Source organism: Ambystoma mexicanum, chromosome 13 (assembly GCF_040938575.1).
Source record: "Ambystoma mexicanum isolate Mex_15411 chromosome 13, UKY_AmexF1_1, whole genome shotgun sequence".
NCBI lineage: Eukaryota > Metazoa > Chordata > Amphibia > Caudata > Ambystomatidae > Ambystoma > Ambystoma mexicanum.
Window position 1 is genome coordinate 181,744,586 of NC_090938.1, and position 19,383 is coordinate 181,763,968.

A 19,383-nucleotide genomic window follows, 5' to 3' on the forward strand; every position below is an offset into this window, starting at 1 on the left:
GGCCTGGCTGGACTCTGGTAAGGTACGCACTGTAGCCGCAGAGCTGAGATCAGGTTAGCTGCGCTTCGAGTGATGGTGTAGCTGAGTCAGGTAGGTGCACGCTGAAGATGGAGTTTCAGAGACTGAAGAGACGCATGCAGAGCTGGAAACAGGTAAGAAGCTGTAGATGGCAGTAAGCGTTACGCTGCACACAGCAGACTAATGCGAAGCGCCAGCATGCAGGTGTGGCGGGCTTATATAGCCTGGCCCCAGCCACTCCCCTTAAACCCCGGCTTGTGGCCCCACCTTACCACTCCCTCAGATTTCTGCACGTGCTTCCAATGCTTTTGTATGGCCACGCCCGGCCTGGACGGACCTGCCTTAGGCACACTGTGTGCAGAGCACACTTCCAAATGAGCCTGGTGCCAAAGGCACCAGGATTGAGTCCATTTGGACCCTGTAGAGCATAAAGGTAATGACCCTTGACCAGTGGCCATGACACTGTTTGAAATGGTCAACCGTTTTGAAAGAGAAAGCACCCCCCCCCCCCTGCCCACACCGCCAAAACAGATGGAGTTTCAGAGACTGAAGAAACGCATGCAGAGCTGGAAACAGGTAAGAAGCTGTAGATGGCAGTAAGCGTTACGCTGCACACAGCAGACTAATGCGAAGCGCCAGCATGCAGGTGGGACTGGCTTATACAGCCTGGCTCCAGCCACTCCCCTTAAGCCCCGCCTTGTGGCCCCACCTTACCACTCCCTCAGACTTCTGCACGTGCTTCCAATGCTTTTGTATGGCCACGCCCGGCCTGGATGGACGTGCCTTAGGCACACTGTGTGCAGAGCACACTTTCAAATGAGCCTGGTGCCAAAGGCACCAGGATTGGGTCCATTTGGACCCTGTAGGGCATAACGGTAATGGCCCTTGACCAGTGGCCCTGACACCGTTTGAAATGGTCAACCGTTTTGAAAGAGAAAGCACCCCCCCTGCCCACACCACCAAAACAGTCAGCACCTGGCTAACCAGAGAGCGGGACAGAAACGATGTACCAAATGACACCCACACTGCACAGCCCAACCAGAACACAGAAATCTAACTGACCATACTGCACACCGGCAGAATGCACATAACCAACTACACATGCCCTGTCTCACAAAACCAGACCCTCACACACCGGCCTCCCAGACAAACCGCAACTGCAACCAACCGTTGAACAGTACCAACAGTACCCCGCACCACCTGCACCACAGTTGAATACAGGCTACAACAGCCCCTAACCTGTTGCAACTAACAATGACCCTGCCAACATTCCATGAGCTTGAGCTAAAATGTTCTACATGACCTCATAGCCCAGAACCCAGGTAAGCCAGGTAAGCCCTACCTAGATCATGAACACAGACCCAGATCATGACACAGTGCTATCATTTGATAGACACACTTGGCATAAATACTGCTTGTTAGAACCCCAGCGAGTGTCAATCAGAATGTAACAAACATTATGATTGGCCCTCGCAGGGGCTTTACATGACCAGGAATCCCTCTGCCGGGATTCCAATTTTTTTCCCAGGGGAGGCGTGGCAGCCCCTCAGCCAATGAGGAGGCTCGAAACGGGGCCATCTCCGCTCTGAGCCTCCACATGGCTGGAGGCTGCCATCCTTCCCCACCGGGGTTTCAGGTACGTTTTTCTTTTTTTCCTCTCCCCCACCCTGCAAACAATCCGCTCCCGGCCTTCCCAACCCCACTTTTACCTTCTTATTTCTCCTTTTTCGGGAACGAACGCGCTGGGAACACATCTGTTCCCAGCATGTGGTCTCCCGATGGCTGCCAAGGAAATGGAAAACAGACTCTGTTTTCCCTACTACAGCGGCCATTTTCTTTGACTTTTTTTTTCTGTTCCGAAACGCTGCAGCTTTTCGTGAACAGAAAAAATGCTATTAGCACCCCTGTTTTCCGGGCTGGGGTACTAATAGCAATAAGCCTCTTGTCGCGGGGGCATTTCCGAGTCAGGTAATGCCCTGGGGCCTTCGTTAAGGCACTGGCTTCGCTAGGGTCTATAACTCTGGGCCCCAGGGCATTACCTGACTCGGTAATGCCCCTGCAGCGAGGGCTAATTGCTTAATTATGTCCTCTGGGGCTGTTCCGACTGCTGTTGATTGACACCTCGAACTGGACACCAGTATTAGATTGTCACTTACTAAAATACTTTATGCTCTGACGATATTAATCAGTCAGAGTTACAACAATTTTAAGTAACGTAAGAGATAAGACATAGGAATCAATCTATAAATGCTTCAGGCAGTGGTTGGTTATAGGGCTATCAAAAACCAATGTCTGTTGGTCATACTTCTTATATATACAGTTGGACAGTGCCACGAATGGCAGGACAGATATAACATTAATGATCACATGGAATTAAGAGAGGTAAATATAAATGAGCTTATTAATGCTCACAATTGAATACAGGCCCATATAACTGAGTGAGGGAATTCTTTGACAGCATACAGTAATTGGAACAATGGGAAAGCCGAAAAAAGTGATGCTAAAATACACTGTGAATGTAACATGAGGCATCAGTGAAGTTTAAACAAAAGTAATGATGACTGTGAACTCAGTGTAAGTGGATACAATAAAGCATGTATTTGCTTTTATTGTGTGCAGATTACACCGCACACAAGTTCCCGCCATTTACAATGGTGGAATGACGCGATGACGTGATGACACCATGAAACGTAAGACTTCATCGCATCAGGGACATCACAAGCGTGATGGTAAATAAAAGAAGAACAAGACGGCCCGGCGTTCCTGAATGCAGGACATGGCTTCTAACTAAGATGAAACATTGCGAACATTCACAGGTGAGCTTGGAAGGAAGGATAGGCTATCCAACTAAATATATCCCTTACTAATTTCTGATACAGAAACCTTTCATGGATAATGTTGCTATGGCATGGCACATACTTTGTTGTGGCAAACTGATGGCCAATCAACCAAAATAATATGTAATGGAGTGAATATTATTATATATATATTTTAAATTATATTATTTCTAGTAAAAAATGAGTCTGTATGAATTGTGCTATTGAGCCAATCTTTAAATTCATGAATCCCATATATTTCTTTTCAGTATAACATGCAAATTGGAAGATAGAAATCAATAGGAAGATGGGATATCTCATGTACAGATGTACAGTTGCTTTCTGATAATAGAATATGATGCCAAACAGGTACAGGAATTCTATACAAATGAAAAGTTCTTATACAAGTATTTGAATACGTTTAAGACATCATGTTTACCAGTCAACAAAGACACTCTTATATTATAGGCTTTAGGACTTAAACTAATTGTCTGAATATCAGTGGACTTACCATTCAGCATGTTATAAACAAGTACAATTAGTGAGGCAAGAAGGCGCATTTAGAACTGACTTTACAAGAAACTGTAATTTGCCTTACTAGTCTAGGAAATGTATTAAAGGGAGAAGTGCTCAAGAATACTGTCATTTTAAAACAATACTTTTTTGAGAGTGTATGGTCGAGTTGTGGACAAGTAGTGTGTGATCTGGTACCACGGGCCAATAAAGGGACCAACAAATTAGATGTAGGTGCCCACATTGATGTAGTATGTTATGGATATATGTAATGAGGTAGTGTATGTTTAAACTCAGATTGTAACATGTTAATAGTTATCTGTCATAACCACTCACAACCATGTCTCTAACTTTTCCTTGTCATTTACATAATATACTTTGAAAGTTGGTGAGTACATAGGATATATGTTTGAGTGTTATATGATTAGGATGTACAAATAGTAGTCTTAGGGACAATATTGGAACAGCATATAAATTAATGTTTAACAACTGTTGTTAAAGAATATAGCCTCGACAAAGCCCGAACAAATGGGCGAAACTTTGCACATGCTCGCTAAGGAGCTTATGTTGGTTTTTCTTACGGTCGTCTGAATTGGGTACATGTGTGAGAGACCTTTGAGGTACACTCCTCTGATTAATTCATCTTTTATGATGGTCTTAGATTACATGAATATTTTGTAAGTGACCACGGATTTATAATTATTTTGATGGAAATGATATGATGTTTGGAAACAACCGTCTTTAAGGATTATTAAATATTTTTTTGAGATCCTCAGTGCTTGGTATGGTCTGTATTTCTTTTTCTCAATTCCTAAGTAACATGTTCCCTTCAAATCTTTGGGTAACCATGGGTACACTTGCTTACCACAGACAAAATAAATGGGCCCCCGATGTGCAAGGGCCTTGTTTTGTTCACCAAAACTGCTGTATTTATGCATTTGTCAAATGTACCCATGTACCTAGATCCTTCCTTACTCAGACAAAAGGGCACTGTGGCAGGAGTATCGTTAATTGTATATGCTAGGGGAATTGTCTCCCGTTTACCCACCAGGGCCATTGGGAGAGATATAAGTGATTGGTATGGCCTAGAATTCCTGTCTGAACGTTTTGTAGAAGCAGTGTTTGTAATGCTTTTGATAACAAACACCGAACACCATAAAGGTAGTAGCACCTTCTGATCAAAAATATTATTTGGCCCATTTAAGCAAATTATGGTACTATCATTCCACCTACCAAAAAACATGACCCAAAAGGATGCATAGCAAGCAGTAGACAATGGGAGGGGATATATATAGCATCCTATCCCACGCCTCACTGTGTTGTGGAAGGTGGGAACCACCGAATAATTGCTTTTGTTCAGTATCGCTTTTCGGTTTTGGATGCTGGTTTATGGAACTCAATCTCCATTAGTCTCTGAACATAGGATTCTTATCTATCGTTTCAAAATAATTCAAAGAGATAGGTTATTCCAAAAATCCTTTCCACTCTAATCTTCTACACAATGTTTTTTTTCCAGATGCAGTTTATTCTTCCCTGTTTCTCCCCCTTGGCGAATGAGAACATGCATTTGATAATACATTCAAATTCAGATTCAAATTCGAAGCTGACTGAACTCCAAGGTAATTTACGAAATCCCTTTTATGTAAGGTAGTGGATATTGTATTCCTTATAGAGCATGACATTAAACTGTAATTTCCTTTAATGCCTGGCCTCCTGCTTGTTGTAATGTACGTGATGTTCCATTTACTGAGACATATAATACATTTGGAATCTGTTTGCAGTGAAAAAATGAATATGCATTTTCTAATGTGTTGCCGATAAATTGTTTAAACAGTTTAATACAGTGCATCTAAATGTTAAAGTCCAGTAGAGCACACAGAACATCATACTATTTAATAAATAGGCAGATGTATGTTTGTCTGAATCCGTCATGAGCGCTCTTCGCCTGTTGCCACCACTAAAGGGAGCTGTTACCTTACGCATACAATAAGACTTCTAGTTGCTCAGTAGAGATTGCCCACTTCATCTGTGAACACCACTACAGGGAGCTGTTGCCTTAAGCATAGAAGAATAAGACTTCAAGTTCATCTTCCAGGCAAACAAAATATGTATTTCAACAATGATAACATACAATTAGCTGCAAAAAAGTCCCAAAATAGGGATACCACTTTAACAGCCTTCTTCAAGTTGCATACAGTAAGAAAATATTGACATTTAAAAAAATATATACACTATTTCTCCAACAAAATAAATTACTTTTTTCTGACTTACTGAGGGCTTTCTTTAAATACAAGTATTTTCATGATATCACTCCTCCACAATGCCTCTGAAGAGAATTTCAACACATGTAGATGCAGAAAACGTGGAATGCTGAAGAAATGCGGCTGGACATATAAGTTAGACAAAGTTGAATTAGCAATAAAGGGCAAGTAAACATGAAAACAATACTGCAAACAAAAGAAACAATAGGTCCAATATGACCGCTCGGGAAACAGCTGTCCAGCGGGACATGCCACAATCATGTTCTGCAGCCCGTAGAATTAATATGACAGATGCAGAAAAAGCCCTTGAAAGGGAAAACAAGAGTGAACACAACAAAAATGTTCACACCAACATCACTGACCAAGAAAACGCTGCTCAACAGAAATCTAACAAAAACAACAATGGGAAACCTCCACCCAACACAACTTTAGCGTGTATAAATGGGCTTTTGACCTAGTACTAGCATACACTGTTTCTTATCAGTTAATGGCTTTAAAGTGACAGAGAAAGCTATGTTACATTAAAGGAATTTGTAAAGCTTCTCATGGCTTTAATTATGTGCTGGAATACTGATATGTGCAGATTTATGCAACAGGCATTGTGACATCAGAGCTGAAGTAAATAACTGATTACAGAACTGTAGTGATGTAATTTTCTTATTTCCGGTAAGTAGCGATGTCACAACTCGTGTGTAATAAAAACATTATTTATAGGCTTTTATACAGGTATTGCAGGCTGATATTCATAATAAGTAGATATGTAAAGAGGGTCTCCCAATAGTTGGCACAGAAAGGCATTTCTTGCCTGATAGAAATTTTGTGAATTGTGGAATTCACTAAATTTACAGGATTATTAAGATATTACAATCACACAGCAATATATGTGTATCGCTCAGTGAGGGGCTTAACTTCATGAGCCTGTGTACTAGTTGATAGAAGTAAAACAAACACATACACAACCTATGCATGTTTTTGTGCACACTGCCCACTTTGGTTCGAATTCCCTGAATAAAGCTGGGCATCGTGGACGAAATTGAGTCTGTCTGTTGCCCCACCCTGTGCAGGGAATTCACACCATCACATGTTTATGTAGACAGAAAGGCTAGTGGATAGGGTTCCCATGTAAATACAACAGACATGTTTGTACATAATGGCTGCCATTTGTGTTCACACATATGTGTGCAAGCACACACTGGTGATCTTAGTGCATGCTTCGCGTAGAGCAGATGATGGTGTCAAAACCCAGCGTCCTGCCCTGTACCCCCTCCCAGTACCCATTCCATAGAGAAAGTGATCAAAATCTAGCACACCTTACACAGGACAAGAATGAGGATGCAGCCTGGATCCGCTCTGCTGACTCTCCAATTCAGATCAAAAAGACGGGTTATACTCCTCACCGAGACTGTGCCATGTCTGGTGTGAATTAATTAATGAAAACTATTTAAATGGCACATTTATTGTACACTTTTACATGGGCAATCCACACCCCTCACCACCATCCTTATTTGCAATGCACCCTCAGTCTAATGGCATTATTCCTCCTGGGCAGTCACAAAGAGGACGCATACCTCCAAAGAACACTCCATTCCCCACCTTAGGGGGTGCCTATGTCACTGTTGCTCGCATTCTACTTTTAACAATAAAGGAACAACATAGTCCTCTCCTTCAGGATATCTGTGCGTTTTCTCTGGTTGTGCCATTGATAGAAGCGTACCAAGAAATTAGTGGAACTCTTACTGCGGTAGGGACAGAGTAGTAAAGAAGGGAGCAACGTGCAATACGTTTTTCAAGGGTCGCAGTTATGCTGGTTGGCAGCCAATTGAGTTGAAACAAATTTCAGTATCTGGTATCCGGTGGTAAAATTGAGAAGAGTGCTTTAACTTCATAAAGAACTTTAGAGAAAGAGCCAAGTATCCCCACCTCAACCACTTCACCCATAATGCCTATATGCTGGGAACCAGAGTGTGAGACAAAAGCAAAACCATTGAACATACAGATACCAAGGAGAATCCTGGAAGCAAGGATCCCATTGAGAAAACCATACCAGCAAAAGACAGTATGATGGCCATTTGAATGAAATCCTAGAAGAAACACGACACCAGAATGAAATAGAAGAATGGTTATGTCACCGTCACCCATGCAGCAAACTGACGTACGTAGAAGAGATACAAAGACAAGAGAATGAAGATATTCTTTCAGGCATCAAGAAAGTATCAAAGATAAGTGACATCTTGGGATGAAGATGAAGAAGCTTATGTTACAGAACTGATGAAGATATCAAGTCATCTTACATGTGTAATAATAAAAATTAGGCATTTTTATAGTGCTGCAAACCCTCAGGTATCTGAGCACTGCTTATTATTACCCACAGTGTGTGGTGCTCATTTATCGACCTCGGAAGGATGAAAGGCTGAGTTTGGCCCCGCTGGGATTCGAACCTGCATTAGCAGACTCTGCACCGATGTCAAAGCGAGCGCTCTACTCGCTGTGCCACTTGACCAGCATATGTACATAGGTAGAGAATCGCAAGCAGACAATTCCTATGGCTAGCATTATAGTGAATAGATTGTGGCATGCGCCAGTGTATACATATATGGGAGCAAGTTAAGAATGGATGATTCCACTACGTATTATAGCAGAGCTGGACTAAAAAAGGAAGCCCTCTTTTCCAGTGTGTTGCAGTTAAAAACAATTGAATGAATTAACAGGAGTGAAACTCAGAAAGGCGAGGCTGGATGAGCCCAAAAGCAAGGTCATATCATGCTGGGGAGAGCAGACATTGGATATGAATCGTGTGAAAGAATGAAACTCCTGTTCAGAAGACATGGACAAAGATAAGGAAGACCTCAGAGCTCTATTAGAAAATAGTATTTTAAATACACTATAGCTCGATTTTGTGGTCTTCCGTCACATGGAAGGATGAAGTTGGACGAACATGACAACCAAACCTACGCATGAGGGCAGAGCGTGCCTTCACTCCCCTGAATTCTGCAGGGCAAAATAACACTCCAAAGGACAAGTTCAAAGCCTTAATTGACAGCAGACCACTGAGGTGATGATAGATGATATGCTAATTGGTGGGAAGCTAAGGTTAAGACTAGCTCACCAGCACCTGGAAGACTAGCCTGCATGCTGCTAACATAGGTGGAAAAGTACTGACGGGTGTAAGAGTGCCAACCAATGATAGGGCGCCATGTGATTAAGGGTCCTATAGTTTGTGTAACCAATGGAACGTTGTGTATTTAGTGACATTTATAGTGACCTGTTTGAGGGTAGGGCTTAGTTGCCCCACCTGATGTTAAGAAGCCTATCACTTTCTTAGACTAGTATGGAACGTATACTTAGATGTTCCTTAAAACCAATCACAATAGCCACTAGGTTTTTGAAGTTTGCCACCTAGGATGATGTTAGTAAATATGTAGGTTGACATCATCAATGACGATTTTGTGTTAAAAAAGAATGCTTTTTTAGATGCATTGAGAAACTGCACTAAAACGTCGGTTGATGTCCGTTTTACTCCCTGTTTTAGATAATTGATATTAAAACAGTTATCTTTTTGCAAACTACCTGAGTCTTTGCGATTATTGATGTTTGAGTATTTTCTGCATCCCCATTCATTTCAAGGGTATCGCTACCTCGTCTTAAAGTGCTGGAGTCTCCCAGTTCAGAACATTTCTGCAACAGTGAAAATGTTTACAAAAAGTAATACAGCTGCCAACAGTAAAAAATGAAAGTATTGGAACACTGCTTCCGACTGTTCCCACTCACTTCTACCACTGGGTCGCGCTGCTTTGAGAAATGGCTTAGGTGGCTCGTAGCAGATAATTGAATTGTCCTTAATAGTGTGAGAGAGGGGGACAGAGACATAGGGACAGAGAGAGAGACAGCGTGAGAGACACAGGAAGAAAATGAACACACAGAGAGGGAGAGGGAAAGAGAGAACAAGAATGTTACCTCTTTAGACACCTTCACTCAGGCTTTTAGAAAGGCAACTAATGAAGCCTTTTATGAACTGCCCCTCTTAAACCAGAAACAAGTAACAAATCCACTAACTTGAATAAATAGTTTTCCAATGATATTCTTGAAGCCAGAAGAGCCAAGCGCTAGCCCGAGCGTCTTTGGAGAAAAGATCAATCTGTATCACCACTAGCGTCTTACAAGCTAGCTGCTAAAGACTATAAATTGATTATTTTTCAACCTAAAGCAGAACACCTCAATGCGAGGATTCAGCAAGCCAAATCACAATCTAAAGACATTTTTTCAATTCTCAAAGAACTGAAAGAGCCCCTGACTACACATTTAGTTCAAGAGAGTGATAAGTGGTGTCAAGAAATTCACAAAGGTTTCTCTGAAAAAAACAGTAAACATCAACAGGCTATTGAAGCCCAAAGAAAACGATTCTATGATCATGAGACAACTCTTTCTACGTTGATTACTACTAAGAGTGACCCGTTGGATAGCCATTCAGACCTCTTTTCATTTGAAAGGGTCTCTAATTCAGAGGTTCTAGTGGTCATCCATAAATTGAGGCCTTCATCCTGTCAGGGAGAAATCTGACCCGCTAAGCTGTTCAAAGATTATACAGATACCATAGCACCTCGGGTTGTGCAATTTTCAATCAATCCTTTGAAGAAGCTTATGTTCCTGTAAATCTTAAGGAAGCATGGATAATGCTTCTTATAAAAAAGGAAAACATGGACCCATCTATACCTCGCAACTTCAGGCCTATAAAAAATGTGCCGTTCTTGCTTAAAATTATCGACAGGATTGCCTACTTACAATACCAGAAATTCGTAGATACAAACAAACTTTTGTCTAATGAGCAATCCGGTTTTAGGGCCAAACACGGTTTCTTTTGGATCTCCAGGCCAATATTGCTAGTATTGTTGAAAAAGGAAACACTGCCTTACTTATGTTACTTGATCTCTCCTCAGCGTTTGATCTTATAGATCATGATCTTCTGGCCGAGAGATTGAGAACAATTGGCAGATTTTCTCCCCTAGCAATAAATTGGTTTAAATCTTTCTTAGGCCCAAGGATGGCCGTGGTTGTAAAGTGTGATTTTAGTTCCCTGAACAGGCTGTTGACCTGCGGTGTTCCGCAGGGATCATGCTTGTCGGCATTGCTCTTTAATATCTTCTCAAAACTTTTATGTGACTTGCTTAAAAACATGGGTGTCCAATTCACAAACTACGCTGATGATACTCAGCTAGTTTTTGAACTGTCAGGCTCTTATGAAAAGGATGTGCAAAGAGTTACCAAAGTGTTCAATGCTGTCCAAAAATGGATGGCAAATAACTCCCTTGCTCTCAATGAGGCAAAAACCAAACTCCTTATTCTTGGCACACCACCGAAAATAGGGAAATTATATCAACAATATAAAAAAGATAAAAAACAGTTTCATTGAAGTATCAGAGCATGTTAAGACCTTGGGCATCTTCATGGATTTGCATCTCTCGTACAAGAGACATGTTTCTTATCTCAAATCAACATGCGCGTTTTACACTAATCTTATATGGCAAATCTGACCATATTTATCAGAGCAAAGCCTAGCGTTGATTGCAGGAGCCATAATTAACTCAAAACTGGATTACTGCAACAGGGTTCTGATGGGTACCTCCAAAGGTAAAATCACAAAATTGCAGTCCGCACAGAATGGTGCATTTAGGGCTGTCTTGGGCTTGAGTCGACGGGAAAAAACGTCAATAGCAAGAAAAAAACTTCATTGGTTACCAGTCCAACAGCGAATAAAATTCAAATGTTCTGTTATGACCTTTACATGTTTGGCTGGTACCGCCCCTAACTATCTTGCTAAGAAATTATGCAAGGTTCCTGTTCGAAGAAACCTTCGATCCAACGAAAAACATAACCTACTACAACCACATAAATCCTTGTAAAGAGTCTGTGGTACTAATTTCATTCATTGAGCTCCATTGATTTGGAACTCCATGCCATCTCTGCTTAAAAACAGCACGTCTCTTACCATATTTAAGAAACTGGTCAAGATGCACTTGTTTGATGAAGGAGAAATCCAATAGACTCTTGTAGTAAAGAAGAGACATGGTAGGTAAGTGAACTTCTTTATTGACAACCAGCCTGAGCCCAGCAGTGCTGAACCTACATTACCTCTCCAGATCAGCTGCCGCCCATCCACTCGGAATGTGGAACCATAACATAAGTAAACATGACATCATAGCATGGGTGGAATTATAACAACTCTCTGCTCCTTCTCTTGTTGCTTTTCTGTTATATGTTGTCTGTTCTATTTGAGCGCTCTGAGGCCCATGGGCGAGAGAGAGAGCAAGAAAGAGGGAGAGAGATAGCAAGAGTGAGAGAGCAAGAGAAAGAAGAGAATGGGAGAGAGAGGGATGGAGAGAGAGAGCAAGGGTGAGAGAGAGAAAGAGAGAGAGAGAGAGAGAGAGAGAGAGAGAGAAAGAGAGAGAGGAAGAAGAGAAAGGGAGAAAGTGAGAAAAAGAGAGAGAGCGAGGGTGAGTGAGAGAGCGAAAATGAGTATTTAGGTAACAGGGCAGATGTTATAATTTACGTGGCTTAAGATGAAATACCATTTTGGCCCCTCATTGTAATTGGTCTAAACGTGTTGGCCCTTGATGCTAGTGATGTATTTTCACATTTAGAAGAATAGTTCAGTCTTGGAATTATGCATTTTCGGGCCGCAATGGCTTTCATGGTCGATGGCAGGCAGGAACTTTCCTACTCTGGCGTTGCTTGCACCTCTTACTGAAGCTGTGGAGTAAAGAACAAATGGAAAGAACATTTAAAACACGATCTAGTGTGGGCTGCACTTACCTCACGCCAGCGCTTTGCACACGTGGTCACATAGTTCTTCCATCCTGACTTCCTCACAAGGAGGTGCTTATGCAATCTATGAACCCACACACATAGGGCGGTAGTCTTGAACCTTGGGGGCTGCCCCCCTAGGGTGACCCAAAGGATTTCCGGGGGGCAGACTCTTTAAAAGGGATTAAGATGACTGTTGTTAATTTAAAATATAAGCAATAGAAAATCTTCTTATATTTTAAAACACCTGGGGCTCCCTGGACATCCTCTGGCCCGGGAGTGGGGGTTGTGGGGAGGGAGGAGTAAGTAGAGCAACTCGTAGGTGGGGGGCTCACAACCAATATTTGTACCCAAGGAGGGGCTTGTTAAGAGAACGTTTAAATGCTATAGGGAGAAACGCTGCCTCTTTCGTTTTCCTGTCCTGAACAGGTTGGATGAGCTTGGCCCTTTGTTCTGGTTTTCGGCTTTTCTCTGGAAATCTAAACACTTATAAATCATGTTAAGCCTGTTCTCACAGATTCTTTCATGATCACAATCTCGCAAGTTGGTTTACCTACTGCTTGGTCACTGGAACAGGACAGGGCAATGATCCCTTAAGTCAAACGTAAATGCAGGGCAGCGATGGAGGCAAACAATGCTTTCCAGGACGCGAAAGCTCTTAAAAGGCAATCCTTTACCTGAACAAACAGTGCCAGATTGAGGAGAATATTTTGACTGGATTTTTGAATAGTTTGATTGTGACAGAGTACGCTACCACCACCAAATCCTTTCTATATGCACTTTCTGGGAACTAGGTCGCTATAGTGTCGCAAATGAAATGTTATTCTTTTACCACTAAGGATCAGTAATGATACTTTGTATAATTGTAAGAAGAATCCACATTTTTAGAACTAGATTTATTGTACTCTGTAGTACTTTTTGAATTTTATTACGTATAATAAATCCTGTGTTGAACATATTATACTTACTTCTGCTAGTTTATGGAAAATATCAGAATAAACTAAATTTGATTGAATAACGATCTCAGGTGCGAAAATAAAGTTCCTGAAATCGCTTGCTCTGCAAAGAGAATTTTTATTTTTTTTTAATCAATAACCACTTACCACAAAGTGCTGTTCAAATGCACATAAACGCAGCAAATGAACAATAAAGGGAAAACAGCAGGATGCTACAGTCTTCACAATTCTTTACAACTGTGAGTAGCTAGAAGATGCGGTTTCAATTCATGAGCTAGATTTAGAATTAATCTTAACCTCTGGCAATGCTCTGGGCAACCCTCCAGACCAGATGTGCGTTCTGACACTGCTGGGCCTGGAGAACCAAGCTCTACGGCACTGGTGATACCCAATGAGGCTGAAACATGTCTGGGGATGCCTGTGGTCTATTGCAGAAAGGATGTGACCACGCCATTTGAGCTGCACTTCCCCAATTGGGGCGGGACCGAACCGGATTTGCATCTGTTCTTTCCCCTTTCGGTAATGGCTTGACAGACTGTAGAAAAATTATCTGGAAGGTGTCACGATTCCTGCCCCCAGCCCCCCGGCATATCAGGCAGGAGCCAGGACACGGCCACCTAGTCAGCCCCTAAGGGCCTCTCCAGTTCCCCAGACACCTACTTGGACTCAGACTTGGCGCCTTTGGCACCAAGCTCACACACAGTCCTGAGATCCACTTAGTATTGGACTTGCAATGTATTATGGGGCAATGGATGGCCCCATGTAATTCAGTTCCTTGAACTGGATGAGCGGTCTAGTCCTTTGGGTGTGGCTCAGCCCAGGGATACCTGGGATACCTACATACTATTTAAACCACACCCAGCCTGAAAAACATGCTTTGCGTTTCTCTGCACCTGCAGCATGACACTCACCATGCTCGGATCTCCTCAAGGAGCCCACTTCTTTCTTCAGCGCCAGCGCACCTGCAAGAATAAGAACTTTGTTGCCAATACTCACCTCGAAGAGCATCCAACTTCTGCCCAGCTCTTCCCAGTCTTGCGGATTCCTACGGCAGAGTCATCTCCATCTCGGCATGCCGCACCCTACCAAAGGGGAGAAGAATCGAAGAAAAGACGTTAGTAAGCATTCTGCAATACTTAGCTCTCTCGAATTTGCAAATAGAGTTTAATCCTTACCTGAACTCCTGTCGATCGGACAACTTCTGCTCCGGAGCATACCGCCGATTTGAAAAAGGGGAAAAGACACATCAGGTTAGCGCAAAACATTTAAGAGGCGCCACACATCGCGCTTTCTCACCGCAGCTCATCTCCTCAGCTTGCTTCCATGCTGGGTTACTGCGGCACCTAAAAGGACACGGAAAAGACGAACATTAGTTAGTGCTAAGGAAGCCAATAAGCATCACCCTGCGCATTGCTACTTACTTCAGCAGCGCATCACCATCCTCAAGACATTCATCACCTAAGGAAAGAAAGACACAGTATTAAAGGGAATAGAGCCATCAGAACTTTTGTAAGACTCATTCCAATTACCGGTCGGGCTGAAGCCGCAGCAAGCCCCGTCCGCCGGGCCCGTACCAGTGAAGCAACTAGGCACTCTCCAGCCCGCATCACCCAATGCACCCCTGCATCGATGGCAGGACGGAGAGCGTCCCACATCAAAAAACAAGGTGAGGAGAGGTCCGGAGGAAGGTTGGGACCCAGGGAAGAAAAGGGGGGCCAGACAAGGAAGACCAATAGTGAATTGACCTCTGATAATACTGTGTTTCAGGCCCAGTGCTTGGTTGAGCAAGTCCAGGGAAGGGTTCAAAGTGGTCAGAAGTCCAGACCGGCTGAGTGGCGTCCCCGTGGATATCAGGTGAGCGTTACGGTAGGGTAGCCTAGTGCAGTGCCAGAGTTATCAATAAAGGAATAGTGCACTCAAAAATATTGTTGTCCCGAGGGTTCGGGCATGTGTTTTTAAGCATACGTTGAACGATACCCCGCCCCTGAGGCTGACATCACTAGACGCGTACTGCCCATTTCACAACGCAAATGCATGTCTTGTGTCAACATTCTCTGCGCCTCACCTAATGCGACGTGTCTCCATGGAAATAGCAGGACGCCTCTTTCCTCAATAATTATAAACAGACCGCTTCTCATCAGACAACATCAGATTTGCTTTTCTAATAATTTCGCTGTCTTTTTTTGAGTATTCTGAGGCTCATTTCTGCTCTGTTCAGCTATTTTCATTGCTTGTAACCCGTGCAAATCGATACTAGTACCATTACTATCCATTTTTATTTGGCCCCATAATGGCAACCATATAGCCCTACCAGTACGAGCCGGAGTATTCGGATGCGGAATTACTCGAAAGAGAAAGATGCAGAAACGATGGGGCTTCAGACGACAGTTGGGCAGATGATTCAACAGATCAAGAGCCTGAGCCTAGTCACATGGACAGCGTTTCCACCTGGTGTACCTGCAATCGGTACGCGCTAATGCCAACCGAGGAGGAGAACTGCTGATACCGAGAAAACTCTGGATGCTTGTCCTACATATCGGAAGGTAAGACACAGCCGCAATGTGTTACCGAGCTGCATGACTTCAGGGCAGCCTGCCACACACGGTCCGTGTTGAGGATTATGATGGTGCTTATGCACGAACTTCGAGCAACAGTTTGCCCTCGCAATCCAAGTAACGACTAAGTGTACTCTAGTTGTGATGTTTCATGGTTGTCTCCTCTATTGTTGTACCTTTGATCTATCAATGCCAAACAAATGTAGTCTTGAAATTCTATACATCACTCGCAATTTGGGGAAATCATAGTGGTTTCCTTATGTTTATTTCATGTACAACCATGAAGCAATATTTCTTTGGGTCCCAAATGTAATGGAATGCACAGTCATTCATTATTGTAAAGTCTGTAAGTTACATTTGTACTGGCAAAAATGACATTGGATACAAGATTTGTCATTGTCAACTAAGGTTTAATACACTTATCTTGTTCATTTAAAACAGTTTTGTATCTTTCTCTTTCACAGGTGGTACAGGCTGGTGGCCTATTGTTCGTTTACATGGTGGCTTCATGGGAGGCTTGGACACAGCGTTTGACGAGTAATACCCGCCTGTGTCGTTGGTGTCATTAGAGAAACTTTCCCCAGTGACAGCAGTCAGTAAAGGGGATTTTCCCACACTGTGCTGAAATCAGAAGTTTATAATGTGTAGTACATTTGTTTGTTTGTTTGTTTTTATTATTTATATTGTGCACCAGACCCGAGGGTATCAGGACATGGAGGCATAAAGAGGGTTGTTAAGCTTAAGTGCCATCAAAATCAGCAACAAAATAAAACACAACAGAACTTATCAATGGTGGTTTAAATTTTTCAGTGAATCGAGTGTGTCTCCATTCACCAGTGTTCTGGGCCTTGCCTCACGCCCATCCATCCACCCCTCCACAATCAATGACTGTGGCTGTGCCCTCCGAATGGGGGCTGGCAGGGGTTGGAACGGCCAAGGTGCCAAACACCATGTACACTTCAAAGGTATCTAACGCACAAGGGTCATTGTTCACATGCTTTCCTCAGACCGAGTGTCTCCAGGCAGGCTCCCCTTGAAGCAGGCCGTGCCCCTGCAATCCACATAAGTGTGTTTCCATTCAGCAGTGTTCCGGGCCTTGTCTGCACGCCTCATGCCCATCCATTCCACCTCCATTATCAAAGGCAGTTGGCACCAGTGGATGTGCGCTGCCAAAGGGGGCTGGCAGTGGCTGGAATGGCCAAGGTGCCAAACACCATGCACACTTCAAAGGTATCTTACGCGTAGGGGTCATTGTTCACATGCCCTCCTCAGACCAAGTGTCCTCAGGCAGGCTCCCCTTGAAGCAGGCCACACCCCTGCAATCCCCATAAGTGTGTCTCCATTCTGCTGTGTTCCGGACCTTTCCTGCACACCTCAGGCCCCTCCATCCACCCCTCCAGAATCAATGACTGTTAGCACCTGTGGCTTTGAACTCCCAAGTGGGGCTGGCAGGGGTTGGAATGGCCAAGCTGCCAAACACCATGTCCACTTCAAAGGTTTCTTAGGCACAGGGGTCATTGTTCACATGCCTTCCTCAGACCCAGTGGCTCCATGCAGGCTCCCCTTGAAGCAGGCCGTGCCCCTGCAATCCACATAAGTTTGTCTCTCCATTTAGCAGTGTTCCGGCCCTTTCCTGCATGCCTCTTGTCCGTCCATCTCCCTACCCTATCAATGGCAGTTCACACCTGTGTCCGTGCCCTCCCAAGGGGGCTCTCCGAGTGGGAACGGCCGAGGTGCCAAACACCATGTACACTTCAAAGGTACCTTATGCGCAGCGGTCATTGTTCACATGTCTCCGGGCAGGTTCCCCTTGAAGCAGGCTGCACCCCTCAATCCACACAAGTGTGTCTCCATTCAGCAGTGTTCTGGGTCTTGTCTGCCTGCCTTATGCCCATCCATCCACCCTCCATTATCAAAGGCAGTTCGCATCACTGGATGTGCGCTGCCAAAGGGGGCTGGCAGGGGTTGGAACGGCCAAGGTGCCAAACACCATGTACACTTCAAAGGTAACTTACGCTCAGGGGTCATTGTTCACATGCCCTCCTCAGACCCCGTGTCTCCAGCCAGGCTCCCCTGAAGCAGGCCGCGCCCCTGCAATCCACATAACTGTGTCTCCATTCAGCAGTGTTCCAGGCCTTGTCTGCATGCCTCACGCCCATCCATCCCCCCTCCATTATCAAAGGCAGTTGGCACCAGTGGATGTGCGCTGCCAAAGAGAGCTGGCAGGGGTTGGAACGGCCAAGGTGCCAAACACCATGTACACTTCAAAGGTACCTTATGCACAGTGGTCATTGTTCATATGCCCTCCTCAGACCCAGTGTCTCCAGGCAGGCTCCCCTTGAAGCAGGCTGCACCCCTCAATCCACACAAGTGTGTCTCCATTCAGCAGTGTTCTGGGTCTTGTCTGCATGCCTTATGCCCATCCATCCACCCTCCATCATCAAAGGCAGTTGAGACCACTGGATGTGCGCTGCCAAAGGGGGCTGGCAGGGGTTGGAACAGCCAAGGTGCCAAACACCATGTACACTTCAAAGGTAACTTACGCGCAGGGGTCATTGTTCACATGCCCTCCTCAGACCCCGTATCTCCAGCCAGGCTCCCCTGAAGCAGGCCGCGACCCTGCAATCCACATAAGTGTGTCTCCATTCAGCAGCGTTCTGTCCCTTTCCTGCATGCCTCAGGGCCCTCCATCTACCCCTCCAGAATCAATGACTGTTAGCACCTGGGGATGTGCCCTCCCAATGGGGGCTGGTAGGGGTGGAAACGGCCAAGGTGCCAAACACCATGTACACTTCAAAGGTACCTTATGCACAGTGGTCATTGTTCATATGCCCTCCTCAGACCCAGTGTCTCCAGGCAGGCTCCCCTTGAAGCAGGCTGCACCCCTCAATCCACACAAGTGTGTCTCCATTCAGCAGTGTTCTGGGTCTTGTCTGCATGCCTTATGCCCATCCATCCACCCTCCATCATCAAAGGCAGTTGAGACCACTGGATGTGCGCTGCCAAAGGGGGCTGGCAGGGGTTGGAACAGCCAAGGTGCCAAACACCATGTACACTTCAAAGGTAACTTACGCGCAGGGGTCATTGTTCACATGCCCTCCTCAGACCCCGTATCTCCAGCCAGGCTCCCCTGAAGCAGGCCGCGACCCTGCAATCCACATAAGTGTGTCTCCATTCAGCAGCGTTCTGTCCCTTTCCTGCATGCCTCAGGGCCCTCCATCTACCCCTCCAGAATCAATGACTGTTAGCACCTGGGGATGTGCCCTCCCAATGGGGGCTGGTAGGGGTGGAAACGGCCAAGGTGCCAAACACCATGTACACTTCAAAGGTATCTTACGCGCAGTGGCCTTTGTACAGATGGCCTAGCCAGACCCCGTGTCTCCATGCAGGCTCCCCTTGAAGTAGGCCACGCCCCTGCTATCAAGATAAGACCCCACCATATCAAGTCATTCATTCACATACACAC